Source organism: Thermobia domestica, chromosome 6 (assembly GCF_964235325.1).
Source record: "Thermobia domestica chromosome 6, izTheDome1.hap1.1, whole genome shotgun sequence".
NCBI lineage: Eukaryota > Metazoa > Arthropoda > Insecta > Zygentoma > Lepismatidae > Thermobia > Thermobia domestica.
Window position 1 is genome coordinate 176,869 of NC_137459.1, and position 17,523 is coordinate 194,391.

Genomic DNA, 17,523 nt, shown 5'->3' on the forward strand with positions numbered 1-17,523 from the left:
TACATTATCCACCACAATCCCTCCGGGTAGCATGCTTCTAGTGAATGGAGCGCCACGCGGTGGAAAGTCTAATTCATTTCTGCATACACTTTATGAGGGCATAGTGCTTCAGTGCGTTAATATTTTAGATCACCCACCCCAATCCCTCCGGGTAGCATGTTTCTAGCGAATGGAGCGCAACGCAGCCGCGAGTCTCATTAATTTCTGGACACATATAGTTTATGAGGGCATAGAGCTTCAGTGCGATAATTGCTTCGATCATCCACTACAATCCGTCCGGGTAGCTCTTTTCTAGCGAATGGAACGCCAAGAAGCGGAGAGTCTCATTACTTTCTAGAGAGATACTGTGTGTGAGCATAGTGCTTAAGTGCGTTAATTCTTTGGATCATCCACCACAATCCTTCCGTGTAGCTTGTTTCTAGCGAATGGAGCGCCACGCGGTGGCAAGTCTCATTACTTTCTGCATACATTTTATGAGGGAAATGCGCTTCAGTGCGTTAATTGTTTTGATCATCCACCACAATCCCTCCAGGTAGCTTGCTTCTAGCGAATGGAGCGCCACGCGGTGGCAAGTCTCATTACTTTCTGCATACAATTTATCAGAACATAGTACTTCAGTGCGTTAATTGTTTGGATCATCCACCACAATCCCTCCGTGTAGCTTGCTTCTAGCGAATGGAGCGCCACGCGTTGGCAAGTTTCATTACTTTCTGCATACAATTTATGAGAACATAGTGCTTCAGTGAGTTAAATCTTTGAATCATCCACCACAATCCCTCCGGGTAGCTTACTTCTAGCGAGTGGAGCGCCCCGCCGTGGCAAGTCTCATTACTTTCTGCACACAATTTATGAGAACATAGTGCTTCTGTGAGTTAATTGTTTTGATTATCCACAACAATCCCTCCGGGTAGCTTGCTTCTAGTGAATGGAGCGCCACGCGGTGGAAAGTCTCATTCATTTCTGCATGCACTTTATGAGGGCATAGTGCTTCACTGCGTTAATATTTTGGATCATCCACCACAATCCCTCCGGGTAGCATGCTTCTAGCGAATGGAGCGCAACGCAGCTGGAGTCTCATTACTTTCTGGACACATATAGTTTATGAGGGCAAAGAGCTTCAATGCGTTAATTGTTTCGATCATCCACTATTATCCCTCCGGATAGCTCTTTTCTAGCGAATGGAACGCCACGCAGCGGCGAGTCTCATTACTTTCTAGAGAGATAATATGTGTGAGCATAGTGTTTCAGTGCGTTAATAGTTTGGACCGTTCACAACAATCAATCCGAAGAGCTTGCTTCTAGCGAATGTAGCGCCACGCAGCGCCGAGTCTTATTATTTTCTGAACACATACAGTTTATGAGTGCATAGAACTTCAGTGTTTTAATTGTTTCGGACATCCACCACAATCCCTCCGGTTAGCTTGATTCTAGCGAATGGAGCGAAACGCAGCGGCGAGTCTCATTAATTTCTAGGCATATACTTTGGGCGAGCATATTGCTTCAGTGCGTTAATTGTTTTTATCATCCACCACAATCTCTCCCGGTAGCTTGCTTCTAGCGAATGGTGCGCGACGCAGCGGCGAGTCTAATTACTTTCTGGAAAAATACTGTGTGAGCAAAGTGCTTCAGTGCGTTAATATTTTTTTATCATCCACCACAGTCCCTCCGGGTAGTTTGCTTCTAGCGAAGGGAGCGCCACGTAACAGCGAGTCTCATTACTTTCTGGACACATACTGTTTGTGAGCATATTCCTTCAGTGCGTTAATAGTTTGGAACATCCACGACAATTCATCCGGGTAGATTGCTTCTAGCGATTCTAGCGCCACGCAGCGGCGAGTCTCATTTTTTTTCTAGACATATACTGAGTGTGAGCATAGTGCTTCAGTGCGTTAACTGTTTGGATCATCCACCACTATTCCTCCGGGTAGCTTGATTCTAGCGAATGGATCTCCACGCAGCGGCGAGTCTCACTATTTTCTGCTTACACTATATAAGGGCATAGTGTTTCAGTGCGTTTATTGTTTGGATCATACACCACAATTCCTCCGGGTAGCTTCCTTCTAGCGAATGGAGCGAAACGCTTCGGCGAGTATGCTTACTTTCTGCATTTACTTTATGAGGGCATAGTGCTTCAGTGCGTTAATTGTTTGGACCATCCACCACAATGCCTCCGGTTAGCTTGCTTCTATCGAATGGAGCGTCACGCAGCGGCGACTCTCATTACTTTCTGGACACATACTGTGTGTGAGCATAGTCCTTCAGTGCGTTAATTGTTTGGATAATGTACCACAATCCCTCCGGGTAGCTTGCTTCTAGCGAATGGAACGCCACGCGGTGAATAGTTTCATTAATTTTGCGTACACTTTATGAGGCCATAGTGCTTTAGTGCGTTAATTCTTTGGATCATCTACCACATTCCCTTCGGGAAGCTTGCTTGTAGCCAATGGAGCGCCAAGCGCTAGCACGTCTCATTACTTTCTGGACACATACAGTTTATGAGGGCATAGAGCTTCGGTGTGTTAATTGTTTGGATCATCCACCACAATCTCTCCGTGTAGCCTGGTAGCTTGGTTCTAACGAATGGAGCACCACTCAGCGGCGAGTCTAATTATTTCTGGACACATATAGTTTATGAGGGCGTAGAGCTTCAGTGCGCAAATTGTTTCGATCATCCACTACAATCCTTCCGGGTAGCTCTTTCCTAGCGAATGGAGCGCCACGTAGCGGAGAGTCTTATTATTTTCTGAATACAATTTATGAGGACGTAGTGCTTAAGTGCGTTAGTTGTTTGGATCATTAACCACAATTCATCCTGGTAGCTTCCTTCTAGCGAATGGAGCGGAACGCAGCGGCGAGTCTCATTAATTTCTGGACACATAGAGTGTGTGAGCATAGTGCTTCAGTTCATTAATCGTATGGATCATTAAACAGAATTTCTCCAAGTGTCTTGTTTCTAGCGAATGGAGTGCCACGCAGCGGGGACCCTCACTACTTTCTGGACACATACTGTGTGTGAGCATAGTGCTTAAGTGCGTTAATTGTTTGGATCATTAACCACAATTCATCCTGGTAGCTTCCTTCTAGCGAATGGAGCGGAACGCAGCGGCGAGGATTATTATTTTCTGGACACATACAGTTTATGAGAGCATAGAACTTCAGTGTGTTAATTGTTTTGGACAACCACCACAATCCCTCCGGTTAGCTTGATTCTAGCGATTGGAGCGCCACGCAGCGGCGAGTCTCATTAATTTCTAGACATATACTTTGTGCGAGCATAGTGTTTCAGTGTGTTAATATTTTTTATCATCCACCGCAATCCCTCCGGGTATCATGCTTGTAGAGAATGGAGCGCCACTCAGCGGCGAGTTTCATTATTTTCACCTTACACTCTATGAGGGCATTATGCTTCTGTGTGTTAATTGTTTAAATGGTAAACCACAATCCTTCTGGGTAACTTGCTTCTAGCGAATGGAGCGCCACGCATCGGCGAATCTCATTACTTTCTGCATTTACTTTATGAGGGCATAGTGCTTCAGTGCGTTAATTGTTTGGATCATCCGCCACATTCCCTTCGGGTAGCTTGCTTGTAGCGAATGGAGCGCCACGCGCTAGCAAGTCTCATTAATTTCTGGACACATACAGTTTATAAGGGCATAGAGCTTCGGTGTGTTAATTGTTTGGATCATCCACCACAATCTCTCCGGGTAGCTTGGTAGCTTGGTTCTAACGAATGGAGCACCACTCAGCGGCGAGTCTAATTATTTTTGGACACATATAGTTTATGAGGGCGTAGAGCTTCAGTGCGTAAATTGTTTCGATCATCCACTACAATCCTTCCGGGTAGCTCTTTTCTAGCGAATGGAGCGCCACGTAGCGGAGAGTCTTATTACATTCTGAATACACTTTATGAGGACGTAGTGCTTAAGTGCGTTAATTGTTTGGATCATTCACCACAATTCCTCCTGGTAGCTTGCTTCTAGCGAATGGAGCGCCACGCAGCGGCGAGTCTCATTACTTTCTGGACACATTGTGTGTGTGAGCATAGTGCTTCAGTGGATTAATTGTTTGGATCATCCAACAGAATCCCTCCGTGTGTCTTGTTTCTAGCGAATGCAGTGCCACGCAGCAGCGAGCCTCATTACTTTCTGGACACATACTGTGTGTGAGCATAGTGACTCATTGCGTTAATTGTTTGGATCACCCACCACAATCCTTCGGGTAGCTTGCTTCTAGCGTATGGAGCGCAACACGGCTGCGAGTCTCATTACTTCTGCATTCACTTTATGAGGGCATAGTGCTTCAGTGCGTTAATTGATTGGATTATCTACCAAAATTCCGCCGTGTAGCTTGGTTCTAGCGGAAGGAGCGCCACGCAGCTGCGAGTCTCATTACTTCCTGGACACATACAGTGTGTGAGCATAGTGCTTCAGTGCGTTAATAGTTTGGATCGTCCACCATAATCATACCGAAAAGCTAGCTTCTAGCGAATGTAGCGCCACGCAGCGGCGAGTCTTATTATTTACTGGACACATACAGTTTATGAGTGCATAGAACTTCATGCGTTAATTGTTTTTATCATCTACCACAATCCCTCAGGTTAGCTGGCTTCTAGCGAATGGAGCGCCACGCGGTGGAAAGTTTCATTACTTTTTGCGTACACTCTATGTGGGCATAGTGCTTCAGTGCGCTAATTCTTTGGATCATCTAAAACATTCCCTTCGGGTAGCTTGCTTGTAGCGAATGGAGCGCCATGCGCTAGCAAGTCTCATTACCTTCTGCATACAAGTTATGAGGGCATAGTGCTTCAATGCGTTAATTGTTTGGATCATCCGCCACATTCCCTTCGGGTAGCTTGCTTGTAGCGAATGGAGTGCCACGCGCTAGCAAGTCTCATTAATTTCTGGACACATGAAGTTTATGAGGGCATAGAGCTTCGGTGTGTTAATTGTTTGGATCATCCACCACAATCTCTCCGGGTAGCTTGGTTCTTACGAATGGAGCGCCACTGAGCGGCGAGTCTAATTATTTCTGGACACATATAGTTTATGAGGGCATAGACATTCAGTGCGTCAATTGTTTCGATCATCCACTACAATCCTTCCGGGTAGCATGCTTCTAGTGAATGGAGCGCCATGCGGCGGCGAGCCTTATTACTTTCTGAATACACTTTATTAGGGCGTAGTGATTCAGTGCGTTAATTGTTTGGGTCACCCACCACAATCCCTCCGGGTAGCATGCCTCTAGCGATTGGAGAGCCACGCAGCGGCGAGTCTCATTACTTTCTAGACATATACTGTGTGTGAGCATAGTGCTTCAGTGCGTTAATATTTTTTATCATCCAACACAATCCCTCCGGGAAGCTTGCTTCTAGCGAATGGAGCACCACGCAGCGTCGAGTCTCATTACTTTCTGGGCACTTACTGTGCGCGTCCATAGTGCTTCAGTGCTTTAACTGTTTCGATCATCCACCACAATGCCTGCGGGTAGCTTGATTCTAGCGAATGGAGCTCCACGCAGCGGCGAGTCTCACTATTTTCTGCTTACACTATATGAGGGCATAGTGCTTTAGTGCGTTAGTTGTTTGGATCATCCACCACAATGCTTCCGGGTAGCATGCTTCTAGAGTATGGAGCGCCACTCAGCGGCGAGTCTCATTATTTTCAACTTACACTATATGAAGGCATTGTGCTTCAGTGTGTTAATTGTTTGAATGATCCACCACAATCCCTCCGGGTAGCTTAATTCTAGCAAATGGAGCAAAACGCATCTGCGAGTCTCATTACTTTCTGCATTTACTTTATGAGGGCATTGTGCTTCAGTGCGTTAATTAATTGGATAATCCACCAATATCCCTCCGGGTAGCTTGCTTCCAGCGAATGGAGCGTCACGCAGCGTCGAGTCTCATTACTTTCTGGACATATACTGTGTGTGAGCATAGTCCTTCAGTGCGTTAATTGTTTGGATAATGTACCACAATCCCTTCGTGTAGCTTGCTACTAGCGAATGGAGCGCTACGCTGTGGAAAGTTTCATTAATTTTTGCGTACACTTTATGAGGGCATAGTGCTTCAGTGCGTTAATTCTTTGGATCATCTACCACATTCCCTTCGGGAAGCTTGGTTGTAGCGAATGGAGCGCCAAGCGCCAACGAGTCTCATTACCTTCTGCATGCACTTTATGAGGGCATAGTGCTTCAGTGCGTTAATTGTTTGCATCATCCACCAGAATCCCTCCGGCTAGCTTGTTTTTGCGAATGGAGCGCCAAGCAGCTTCGAGGCTCATTAATTTCTGGACACATACAGTTTATGAGGGCATAGAGCTTCAGTGTGTTAATTGTTTGGATCATCCACCAAAATCTCTCCGGGTAGCTTGGTTCTAACGAATGGAGCGCCACTCAGCAGCGAGTCTAACTGTTTCTGGACACATAATATTTATGAGGGCATAGAAATTCAGTGCGTTAATTGCTTTGGACATCCACCACAATCCCTCCGGTTAGTTTGATTCTAGAGAATGGAGCGCCAAGCAGGGGCGAGTCTCAATAATTTCTAGGCATATGCTTTGTGCCAGCATAGTGCTTCAGTGCGTAATATTTTTTATCATCCACCACAATCCCTCCGGGTATCATGCTTCTAGAGAATGGAGCGCCACTCAACGGCGAGTCTCATTATTTTCACCTTACACTCTATGAGGGCATTGTGCTTCAGTGCGTTAATTGTTTGAATGGTCCACCACAATCCCTCTGGGTATCATGCTTCTAGAGAATGGAGCGCCACGCATCGGCGAGTCTCATTACTTTCTGCATTTACTTTATGAGGGCATAGTGCTTCAGTGCGTTAATTATTTGGATCATCCACCACAATGCCTCCGGGTGGCTTGCTTCTATCGAATGGAACGCCACCCAGATGCGAGTCTCATTAATTTCTGGAAACACACTGTGTGTGAGCATAGTGCTTCAATGCGTTAATTAATTGGATCATCCAGCAATATCCCTACGGGTAGCTTGCTTCCAACGAATGGAGCGCCACCCAGATGCGAGTCTCATTACTTTCGTGACACATATTGTGTGTGTGCATATTTCTTCAGTGCGTTAATTGTTTGGATAATGTACCACAATCCCTTCGTGTAGCTGGCTTCTAGCGAATGGAGCGCCACGCGGTGGAAAGTTTCATTACTTTTTGCGTACACTCTATGAGGGCATAGTGCTTCACTGCGTTAATTCTTTGGATCATCTACCACATTCCCTTCGGGTAGCTTGCTTGTAGCGAATGGAGCGCCACGCGCTAGCAAGTCTCATTACCTTCTGCATATACTTTATGAGGGCATAGTGCTTCAATGCGTTAATTGTTTTGATCATCCACCAGAATCCCTCCGGGTATCTAGTTTTTAGCGAATGGAGCGCCACGCAGCTTCGAGTCTCATAAATTTCTGGACACATACAATTTATGAGGGCATAGAGCTTCGGTGTGTTAATTGTTTGTATCATCCACCACAATCTCTCCGGGTAGCTTGGTTCTAACGAATGGAGCGAAAATGAGCGGAGAGTGTAATTATTTCTGGACACATATAGTTTATGAGGGCATAGATCTTCAATGCGTTAATTGCTTCGATCATCCACTACAATCCCTCCGGGTAGCTCTTTTCACGCGAATGGAGCGCCACTCAGCAGCGAGTCTCATTACTTTCTAGACACATACTGTGTGTGAGCATAGTGCTTAAGTGCGTTAATTGTTTGGATCATCCACACAATCCCTCCGGGTAGCATGCTTCTAGTGAATGGAGCGCCATGCGGCGGCGAGCCTTATTACTTTCTGAATACACTTTATTAGGGCGTAGTGATCCAGTGCGTTAATTGTTTGGGTCACGCACCACAATCCCTCCGGGTAGCATGCCTCTAGCGATTGGAGAGCCACGCAGCGGCGAGTCTCATTACTTTCTAGACATATACTGTGTGTGAGCATAGTGCTTCAGTGCGTTAATATTTTTTATCATCCAACACAATCCCTCCGGGAAGCTTGCTTCTAGCGAATGGAGCACCACGCAGCGTCGAGTCTCATTACTTTCTGGGCACTTACTGTGCGCGTCCATAGTGCTTCAGTGCTTTAACTGTTTCGATCATCCACCACAATGCCTGCGGGTAGCTTGATTCTAGCGAATGGAGCTCCACGCAGCGGCGAGTCTCACTATTTTCTGCTTACACTATATGAGGGCATAGTGCTTTAGTGCGTTAGTTGTTTGGATCATCCACCACAATGCTTCCGGGTAGCATGCTTCTAGAGTATGGAGCGCCACTCAGCGGCGAGTCTCATTATTTTCAACTTACACTATATGAAGGCATTGTGCTTCAGTGCGTTAATTGTTTGAATGATCCACCACAATCCCTCCGGGTAGCTTAATTCTAGCGAATGGAGCAAAACGCATCTGCGAGTCTCATTACTTTCTGCATTTACTTTATGAGGGCATAGTGCTTCAGTGCGTTAATTAATTGGATAATCCACCAATATCCCTCCGGGTAGCTTGCTTCCAGCGAATGGAGCGTCACGCAGCGTCGACTCTCATTACTTTCTGGACATATACTGTGTGTGAGCATAGTCCTTCAGTGCGTTAATTGTTTGGATAATGTACCACAATCCCTTCGTGTAGCTTGCTACTAGCGAATGGAGCGCTACGCTGTGGAAAGTTTCATTAATTTTTGCGTACACTTTATGAGGGCATAGTGCTTCAGTGCGTTAATTCTTTGGATCATCTACCACATTCCCTTCGGGAAGCTTGGTTGTAGCGAATGGAGCGCCACGCGCCAACGAGTCTCATTACCTTCTGCATGCACTTTATGAGGGCATAGTGCTTCAGTGCGTTAATTGTTTGCATCATCCACCAGAATCCCTCCGGCTAGCTTGTTTTTGCGAATGGAGCTCCAAGCAGCTTCGAGGCTCATTAATTTCTGGACACATACAGTTTATGAGGGCATAGAGCTTCAGTGTGTTAATTGTTTGGATCATCCACCAAAATCTCTCCGGGTAGCTTGGTTCTAACGAATGGAGCGCCACTCAGCAGCGAGTCTAACTGTTTCTGGACACATAATATTTATGAGGGCATAGAAATTCAGTGCGTTAATTGCTTTGGACATCCACCACAATCCCTCCGGTTAGTTTGATTCTAGAGAATGGAGCGCCAAGCAGGGGCGAGTCTCAATAATTTCTAGGCATATGCTTTGTGCCAGCATAGTGCTTCAGTGCGTAATATTTTTTATCATCCACCACAATCCCTCCGGGTATCATGCTTCTAGAGAATGGAGCGCCACTCAACGGCGAGTCTCATTATTTTCACCTTACACTCTATGAGGGCATTGTGCTTCAGTGCGTTAATTGTTTGAATGGTCCACCACAATCCCTCTGGGTATCATGCTTCTAGAGAATGGAGCGCCACGCATCGGCGAGTCTCATTACTTTCTGCATTTACTTTATGAGGGCATAGTGCTTCAGTGCGTTAATTATTTGGATCATCCACCACAATGCCTCCGGGTGGCTTGCTTCTATCGAATGGAACGCCACCCAGATGCGAGTCTCATTAATTTCTGGAAACATACTGTGTGTGAGCATAGTGCTTCAATGCGTTAATTAATTGGATCATCCAGCAATATCCCTACGGGTAGCTTGCTTCCAACGAATGGAGCGCCACCCAGATGCGAGTCTCATTACTTTCGTGACACATATTGTGTGTGTGCATACTTCTTCAGTGCGTTAATTGTTTGGATAATGTACCACAATCCCTTCGTGTAGCTGGCTTCTAGCGAATGGAGCGCCACGCGGTGGAAAGTTTCATTACTTTTTGCGTACACTCTATGAGGGCATAGTGCTTCACTGCGTTAATTCTTTGGATCATCTACCACATTCCCTTCGGGTAGCTTGCTTGTAGCGAATGGAGCGCCACGCGCTAGCAAGTCTCATTACCTTCTGCATATACTTTATGAGGGCATAGTGCTTCAATGCGTTAATTGTTTTGATCATCCACCAGAATCCCTCCGGGTATCTAGTTTTTAGCGAATGGAGCGCCACGCAGCTTCGAGTCTCATAAATTTCTGGACACATACAATTTATGAGGGCATAGAGATTCGGTGTGTTAATTGTTTGTATCATCCACCACAATCTCTCCGGGTAGCTTGGTTCTAACAAATGGAGCGCCACTGAGCGGAGAGTCTAATTATTTCTGGACACATATAGTTTATGAGGCCATAGATCTTCAGTGCGTTAATTGCTTCGATCATCCACTACAATCAATTCGGGTTGCTCCTTTCACGCGAATGGAGCGCCACTCAGCGGCGAGTCTGATTACTTTCTAGACACATTGTGTGTGAGCATAGAGCTTCAGTGCGTTAATTGTTTGGATCATCCACCACAATCCCTCCGGGTAGCATGCTTCTAGTGAATGGAGCGCCACGCGGCGGCGAGCCTTATTAATTTCTGAATACACTTTATTAGGGCGTAGTGATTCAGTGCGTTAATTGTTTAGATCATCCACCACAATTCCTCCTGGTAGCTTGCTTCTAGCGAATGGAGCGCCACGCAGCGGCGAGTCTCATTAATTTCTGGACACATTGTGTGTGTGAGCATAGTGCTTCAGTGGATTAATTGTTTGGATCATCCAACAGAATCCCTCCGTGTGTCTTGTTTCTAGCGAATGGAGTGCCACGCAGCGGCGAGCCTCATTACTTTCTGGACACATACTGTGTGTGAGCATAGTGACTCATTGCGTTAATTGTTTGGATCACCCACCACAATGCCTTCGGGTAGCTCGCTTCTAGCGCATGGAGCGCCACACGTCTGCGAGTCTCATTATTTCTGCATTCACTTTATGAGGGCATAGTGCTTCAGTGCGTTAATTGATTTGATTATCTACCAAAATCCCGCCGTGTAGCTTGGTTCTAGCGGAAGGAGCGCCACGCAGCTGCGAGTCTCATTACTTCCTGGACACATACAGTGTGTGAGCATAGTGCTTCAGTGCGTTAATAGTTTGGATCGTCCACCACAATCATACCGAAAAGCTTGCTTCTAGCGAATGTAGCGCCACGCAGCGGCGAGTCATATTATTTACTGGACACATACAGTTTATGAGTGCATAGAATTTCATTGCGTTAATTGTTTTTATCACCTACTACAATCTTTCCGGTCAGCTTGCTTCTAGCGAATGGGGCGCCACGCAGCGGCGAGTCTCATTACTTTCTAGGCATATACTTTGTGCGAGCATAGTACTTCAGTGCGTTAACTGTTTTTATCATACACCACAGTATTTGAAGTCTTGGGCAGTGTGCATGCCTAACGAGCATCATTTCAAAGGTGGAGCATGACCACGAACTCTGTTCCATCCAGACTGAGTGACTTAGGTTTAATTTGGTACCCTTTTTCAGGCCATGGTCGCTGTCTTTTCACTTCATTGCCCTCCTTTCTCTTGGCCTCCTTAGTCGCCTAAAGACCTTAATCCTGTGAAACAAAAACATAAAATTAAACAAAATTATGTTGTGTACGCTTCAGCTCAGTTTATTGATAACATTGGATGACTATCCAAATAAACCTCAGAAATATGGAGGGGCAGTCGTCCCCCCTGGATCCTTAAGTTACGTCTATGCATAGATGCTCACTTGAATTAGTTTAAAGGCTGTTTGTGAGTAAACACTTTCTTCAAAATAATATTAAAAATTATAAAAATATTTTCGAGACATTCGAGTCGAGTGGAGTCAACTTTTTTTCGAGCAGTCTCGACTCGACTCATGTCTCGACTCGAGAATTCGAGTCGAGAAATACGTTTGTCTCGACTCGTCTCGAATTTACAAAGTGAGTCTCGACGCGAATCTCGACTGGAATTCGAGTCGAGTCGAGTCGAGATTCGAGACTTGTCTCGACTCGTGCGCATCACTAACCACAATCCCTCCGGGTAGCTTGCTTCTAGCGAATGGAGCGCCACGCGGCGGCGAGTCTCATTACTTTCTGCTTACACTATATGAAAGCATAGTGCTTCAGTGCGTTAATTGTTTGGATCATCCACCACAGTCATTCCGGGTAGTTTTATTGTAGCAAATGGAGCGCCACGCAGCGGCGAGTCTCATTACTTTTGCATACACTTTATGAGGGCATAGCGCTTCAGTGCGTTAATTGTTTGGATCATCCACCGCAATCCCTCCGGTAGCATGCCTCTAGCGATTGGAGAGCCACGCAGCGGCGAGTCTCATTACTTTCTGGACATATACTGTGTGTGAGCATAGTCCTTCAGTGCGTTAATTGTTTGGATAATGTACCACAATCCCTTCGGGTAGCTTGCTTCTAGCGAATGGAGCGCCACGCTGTGGAAAGTTTCATTAATTTTTGCGTACACTTTATGAGGGCATAGTGCTTCAGTGCGTTAATTCTTTGGATCATCTACCACATTCCCTTCGGGAAGCTTGGTTGTAGCGAATGGAGCGCTACGCGGCAACGAGTCTCATTACTTCCTGCATACACTTTATGAGGGCAAGTGCTTCAATGCGTTAATTGTGTGCATCATCCACCAGAATCCCTCCGGCTTGCTTGTTTTTAGCGAATGGAGCGCCAAGCTGCGTCGAGGCTCATTAATCTCTGGACACATACAGTTTATGAGTTCATAGAACTTCAGTGTGTTAATTGTTTGGATCATCCACCAAAATCTCTCCGGGTTGCTTGGTTCTAACGAATGGAGCCCCACTCAGCAGCGAGTCTAACTATTTCTGGACACATATAGTTTATGAGGGCATAGAACTTCTGTGCGTTAATTGCTTTGGACATCCACCACAATCCCTCCGGTTAGTTTGATTCTAGCGAATGGAGCGCCACGCACGGGCGAGTTTCAATAATTTCTAGGCATATGCTTTGTGCGAGCATAGTGCTTCAGTGCGTAATATTTTTTTATCATCCACCACAATCCCTCCGGGTATCATGCTTCTAGAGAATGGAGCGTCACTCAGCGGCGAGTCTCATTATTTTCACCTAACACTCTTTGAGGGAATTGTGCTTCAGTGCGTTAATTGTTTGAATGGTCCACCACAATCCCTCTGGGTAGCTTGGTTCTAACGAATGGAGCGAAAATGAGCGGAGAGTGTAATTATTTCTGGACACATATAGTTTATGAGGGCATAGATCTTCAATGCGTTAATTGCTTCGATCATCCACTACAATCCCTCCGGGTAGCTCTTTTCACGCGAATGGAGCGCCACTCAGCAGCGAGTCTCATTACTTTCTAGACACATACTGTGTGTGAGCATAGTGCTTAAGTGCGTTAATTGTTTGGATCATCCACCACAATCCCTCCGGGTAGCATGCTTCTAGTGAATGGAGCGCCATGCGGCGGCGAGCCTTATTACTTTCTGAATACACTTTATTAGGGCGTAGTGATTCAGTGCGTTAATTGTTTGGGTCACGCACCACAATCCCTCCGGGTAGCATGCCTCTAGCGATTGGAGAGCCACGCAGCGGCGAGTCTCATTACTTTCTAGACATATACTGTGTGTGAGCATAGTGCTTCAGTGCGTTAATATTTTTTATCATCCAACACAATCCCTCCGGGAAGCTTGCTTCTAGCGAATGGAGCACCACGCAGCGTCGAGTCTCATTACTTTCTGGGCACTTACTGTGCGCGTCCATAGTGCTTCAGTGCTTTAACTGTTTCGATCATCCACCACAATGCCTGCGGGTAGCTTGATTCTAGCGAATGGAGCTCCACGCAGCGGCGAGTCTCACTATTTTCTGCTTACACTATATGAGGGCATAGTGCTTTAGTGCGTTAGTTGTTTGGATCATCCACCACAATGCTTCCGGGTAGCATGCTTCTAGAGTATGGAGCGCCACTCAGCGGCGAGTCTCATTATTTTCAACTTACACTATATGAAGGCATTGTGCTTCAGTGCGTTAATTGTTTGAATGATCCACCACAATCCCTCCGGGTAGCTTAATTCTAGCGAATGGAGCAAAACGCATCTGCGAGTCTCATTACTTTCTGCATTTACTTTATGAGGGCATAGTGCTTCAGTGCGTTAATTAATTGGATAATCCACCAATATCCCTCCGGGTAGCTTGCTTCCAGCGAATGGAGCGTCACGCAGCGTCGACTCTCATTACTTTCTGGACATATACTGTGTGTGAGCATAGTCCTTCAGTGCGTTAATTGTTTGGATAATGTACCACAATCCCTTCGTGTAGCTTGCTACTAGCGAATGGAGCGCTACGCTGTGGAAAGTTTCATTAATTTTTGCGTACACTTTATGAGGGCATAGTGCTTCAGTGCGTTAATTCTTTGGATCATCTACCACATTCCCTTCGGGAAGCTTGGTTGTAGCGAATGGAGCGCCACGCGCCAACGAGTCTCATTACCTTCTGCATGCACTTTATGAGGGCATAGTGCTTCAGTGCGTTAATTGTTTGCATCATCCACCAGAATCCCTCCGGCTAGCTTGTTTTTGCGAATGGAGCGCCAAGCAGCTTCGAGGCTCATTAATTTCTGGACACATACAGTTTATGAGGGCATAGAGCTTCAGTGTGTTAATTGTTTGGATCATCCACCAAAATCTCTCCGGGTAGCTTGGTTCTAACGAATGGAGCGCCACTCAGCAGCGAGTCTAACTGTTTCTGGACACATAATATTTATGAGGGCATAGAAATTCAGTGCGTTAATTGCTTTGGACATCCACCACAATCCCTCCGGTTAGTTTGATTCTAGAGAATGGAGCGCCAAGCAGGGGCGAGTCTCAATAATTTCTAGGCATATGCTTTGTGCCAGCATAGTGCTTCAGTGCGTAATATTTTTTATCATCCACCACAATCCCTCCGGGTATCATGCTTCTAGAGAATGGAGCGCCACTCAACGGCGAGTCTCATTATTTTCACCTTACACTCTATGAGGGCATTGTGCTTCAGTGCGTTAATTGTTTGAATGGTCCACCACAATCCCTCTGGGTATCATGCTTCTAGAGAATGGAGCGCCACGCATCGGCGAGTCTCATTACTTTCTGCATTTACTTTATGAGGGCATAGTGCTTCAGTGCGTTAATTATTTGGATCATCCACCACAATGCCTCCGGGTGGCTTGCTTCTATCGAATGGAACGCCACCCAGATGCGAGTCTCATTAATTTCTGGAAACATACTGTGTGTGAGCATAGTGCTTCAATGCGTTAATTAATTGGATCATCCAGCAATATCCCTACGGGTAGCTTGCTTCCAACGAATGGAGCGCCTCCCAGATGCGAGTCTCATTACTTTCGTGACACATATTGTGTGTGTGCATACTTCTTCAGTGCGTTAATTGTTTGGATAATGTACCACAATCCCTTCGTGTAGCTGGCTTCTAGCGAATGGAGCGCCACGCGGTGGAAAGTTTCATTACTTTTTGCGTACACTCTATGAGGGCATAGTGCTTCACTGCGTTAATTCTTTGGATCATCTACCACATTCCCTTCGGGTAGCTTGCTTGTAGCGAATGGAGCGCCACGCGCTAGCAAGTCTCATTACCTTCTGCATATACTTTATGAGGGCATAGTGCTTCAATGCGTTAATTGTTTTGATCATCCACCAGAATACCTCCGGGTATCTAGTTTTTAGCGAATGGAGCGCCACGCAGCTTCGAGCCTCATAAATTTCTGGACACATACAATTTATGAGGGCATAGAGATTCGGTGTGTTAATTGTTTGTATCATCCACCACAATCTCTCCGGGTAGCTTGGTTCTAACAAATGGAGCGCCACTGAGCGGAGAGTCTAATTATTTCTGGACACATATAGTTTATGAGGCCATAGATCTTCAGTGCGTTAATTGCTTCGATCATCCACTACAATCAATTCGGGTTGCTCTTTTCACGCGAATGGAGCGCCACTCAGCGGCGAGTCTGATTACTTTCTAGACACATTGTGTGTGTGAGCATAGAGCTTCAGTGCGTTAATTGTTTGGATCATCCACCACAATCCCTCCGGGTAGCATGCTTCTAGTGAATGGAGCGCCACGCGGCGGCGAGCCTTATTAATTTCTGAATACACTTTATTAGGGCGTAGTGATTCAGTGCGTTAATTGTTTAGATCATCCACCACAATTCCTCCTGGTAGCTTGCTTCTAGCGAATGGAGCGCCACGCAGCGGCGAGTCTCATTAATTTCTGGACACATTGTGTGTGTGAGCATAGTGCTTCAGTGGATTAATTGTTTGGATCATCCAACAGAATCCCTCCGTGTGTCTTGTTTCTAGCGAATGGAGTGCCACGCAGCGGCGAGCCTCATTACTTTCTGGACACATACTGTGTGTGAGCATAGTGACTCATTGCGTTAATTGTTTGGATCACCCACCACAATACCTTCGGGTAGCTCGCTTCTAGCGCATGGAGCGCCACACGTCTGCGAGTCTCATTATTTCTGCATTCACTTTATGAGGGCATAGTGCTTCAGTGCGTTAATTGATTTGATTATCTACCAAAATCCCGCCGTGTAGCTTGGTTCTAGCGGAAGGAGCGCCACGCAGCTGCGAGTCTCATTACTTCCTGGACACATACAGTGTGTGAGCATAGTGCTTCAGTGCGTTAATAGTTTGGATCGTCCACCACAATCATACCGAAAAGCTTGCTTCTAGCGAATGTAGCGCCACGCAGCGGCGAGTCATATTATTTACTGGACACATACAGTTTATGAGTGCATAGAATTTCATTGCGTTAATTGTTTTTATCACCTACTACAATCTTTCCGGTCAGCTTGCTTCTAGCGAATGGGGCGCCACGCAGCGGCGAGTCTCATTACTTTCTAGGCATATACTTTGTGCGAGCATAGTACTTCAGTGCGTTAACTGTTTTTATCATACACCACAGTATTTGAAGTCTTGGGCAGTGCGCATGCCTAACGAGCAGCATTTCAAAGGTGGAGCATGACCACGAACTCTGTTCCATCCAGACTGAGTGACTTAGGTTTAATTTGGTACCCTTTTTCAGGCCATGGTCGCTGTCTTTTCACTTCATTGCCCTCCTTTCTCTTGGCCTCCTTAGTCGCCTAAAGACCTTAATCCTGTGAAACAAAAACATAAAATTAAACAAAATTATGTTGTGTACGCTTCAGCTCAGTTTATTGATAACATTGGATGACTATCCAAATAAACCTCAGAAATATGGAGGGGCAGTCGTCCCCCCTGGATCCTTAAGTTACGTCTATGCATAGATGCTCACTTGAATTAGTTTAAAGGCTGTTTGTGAGTAAACACTTTCTTCAAAATAATATTAAAAATTATAAAAATATTTTCGAGACATTCGAGTCGAGTGGAGTCAACTTTTTTTCGAGCAGTCTCGACTCGACTCATGTCTCGACTCGAGAATTCGAGTCGAGAAATACGTTTGTCTCGACTCGTCTCGAATTTACAAAGTGAGTCTCGACGCGAATCTCGACTGGAATTCGAGTCGAGTCGAGTCGAGATTCGAGACTTGTCTCGACTCGTGCGCATCACTAACCACAATCCCTCCGGGTAGCTTGCTTCTAGCGAATGGAGCGCCACGCGGCGGCG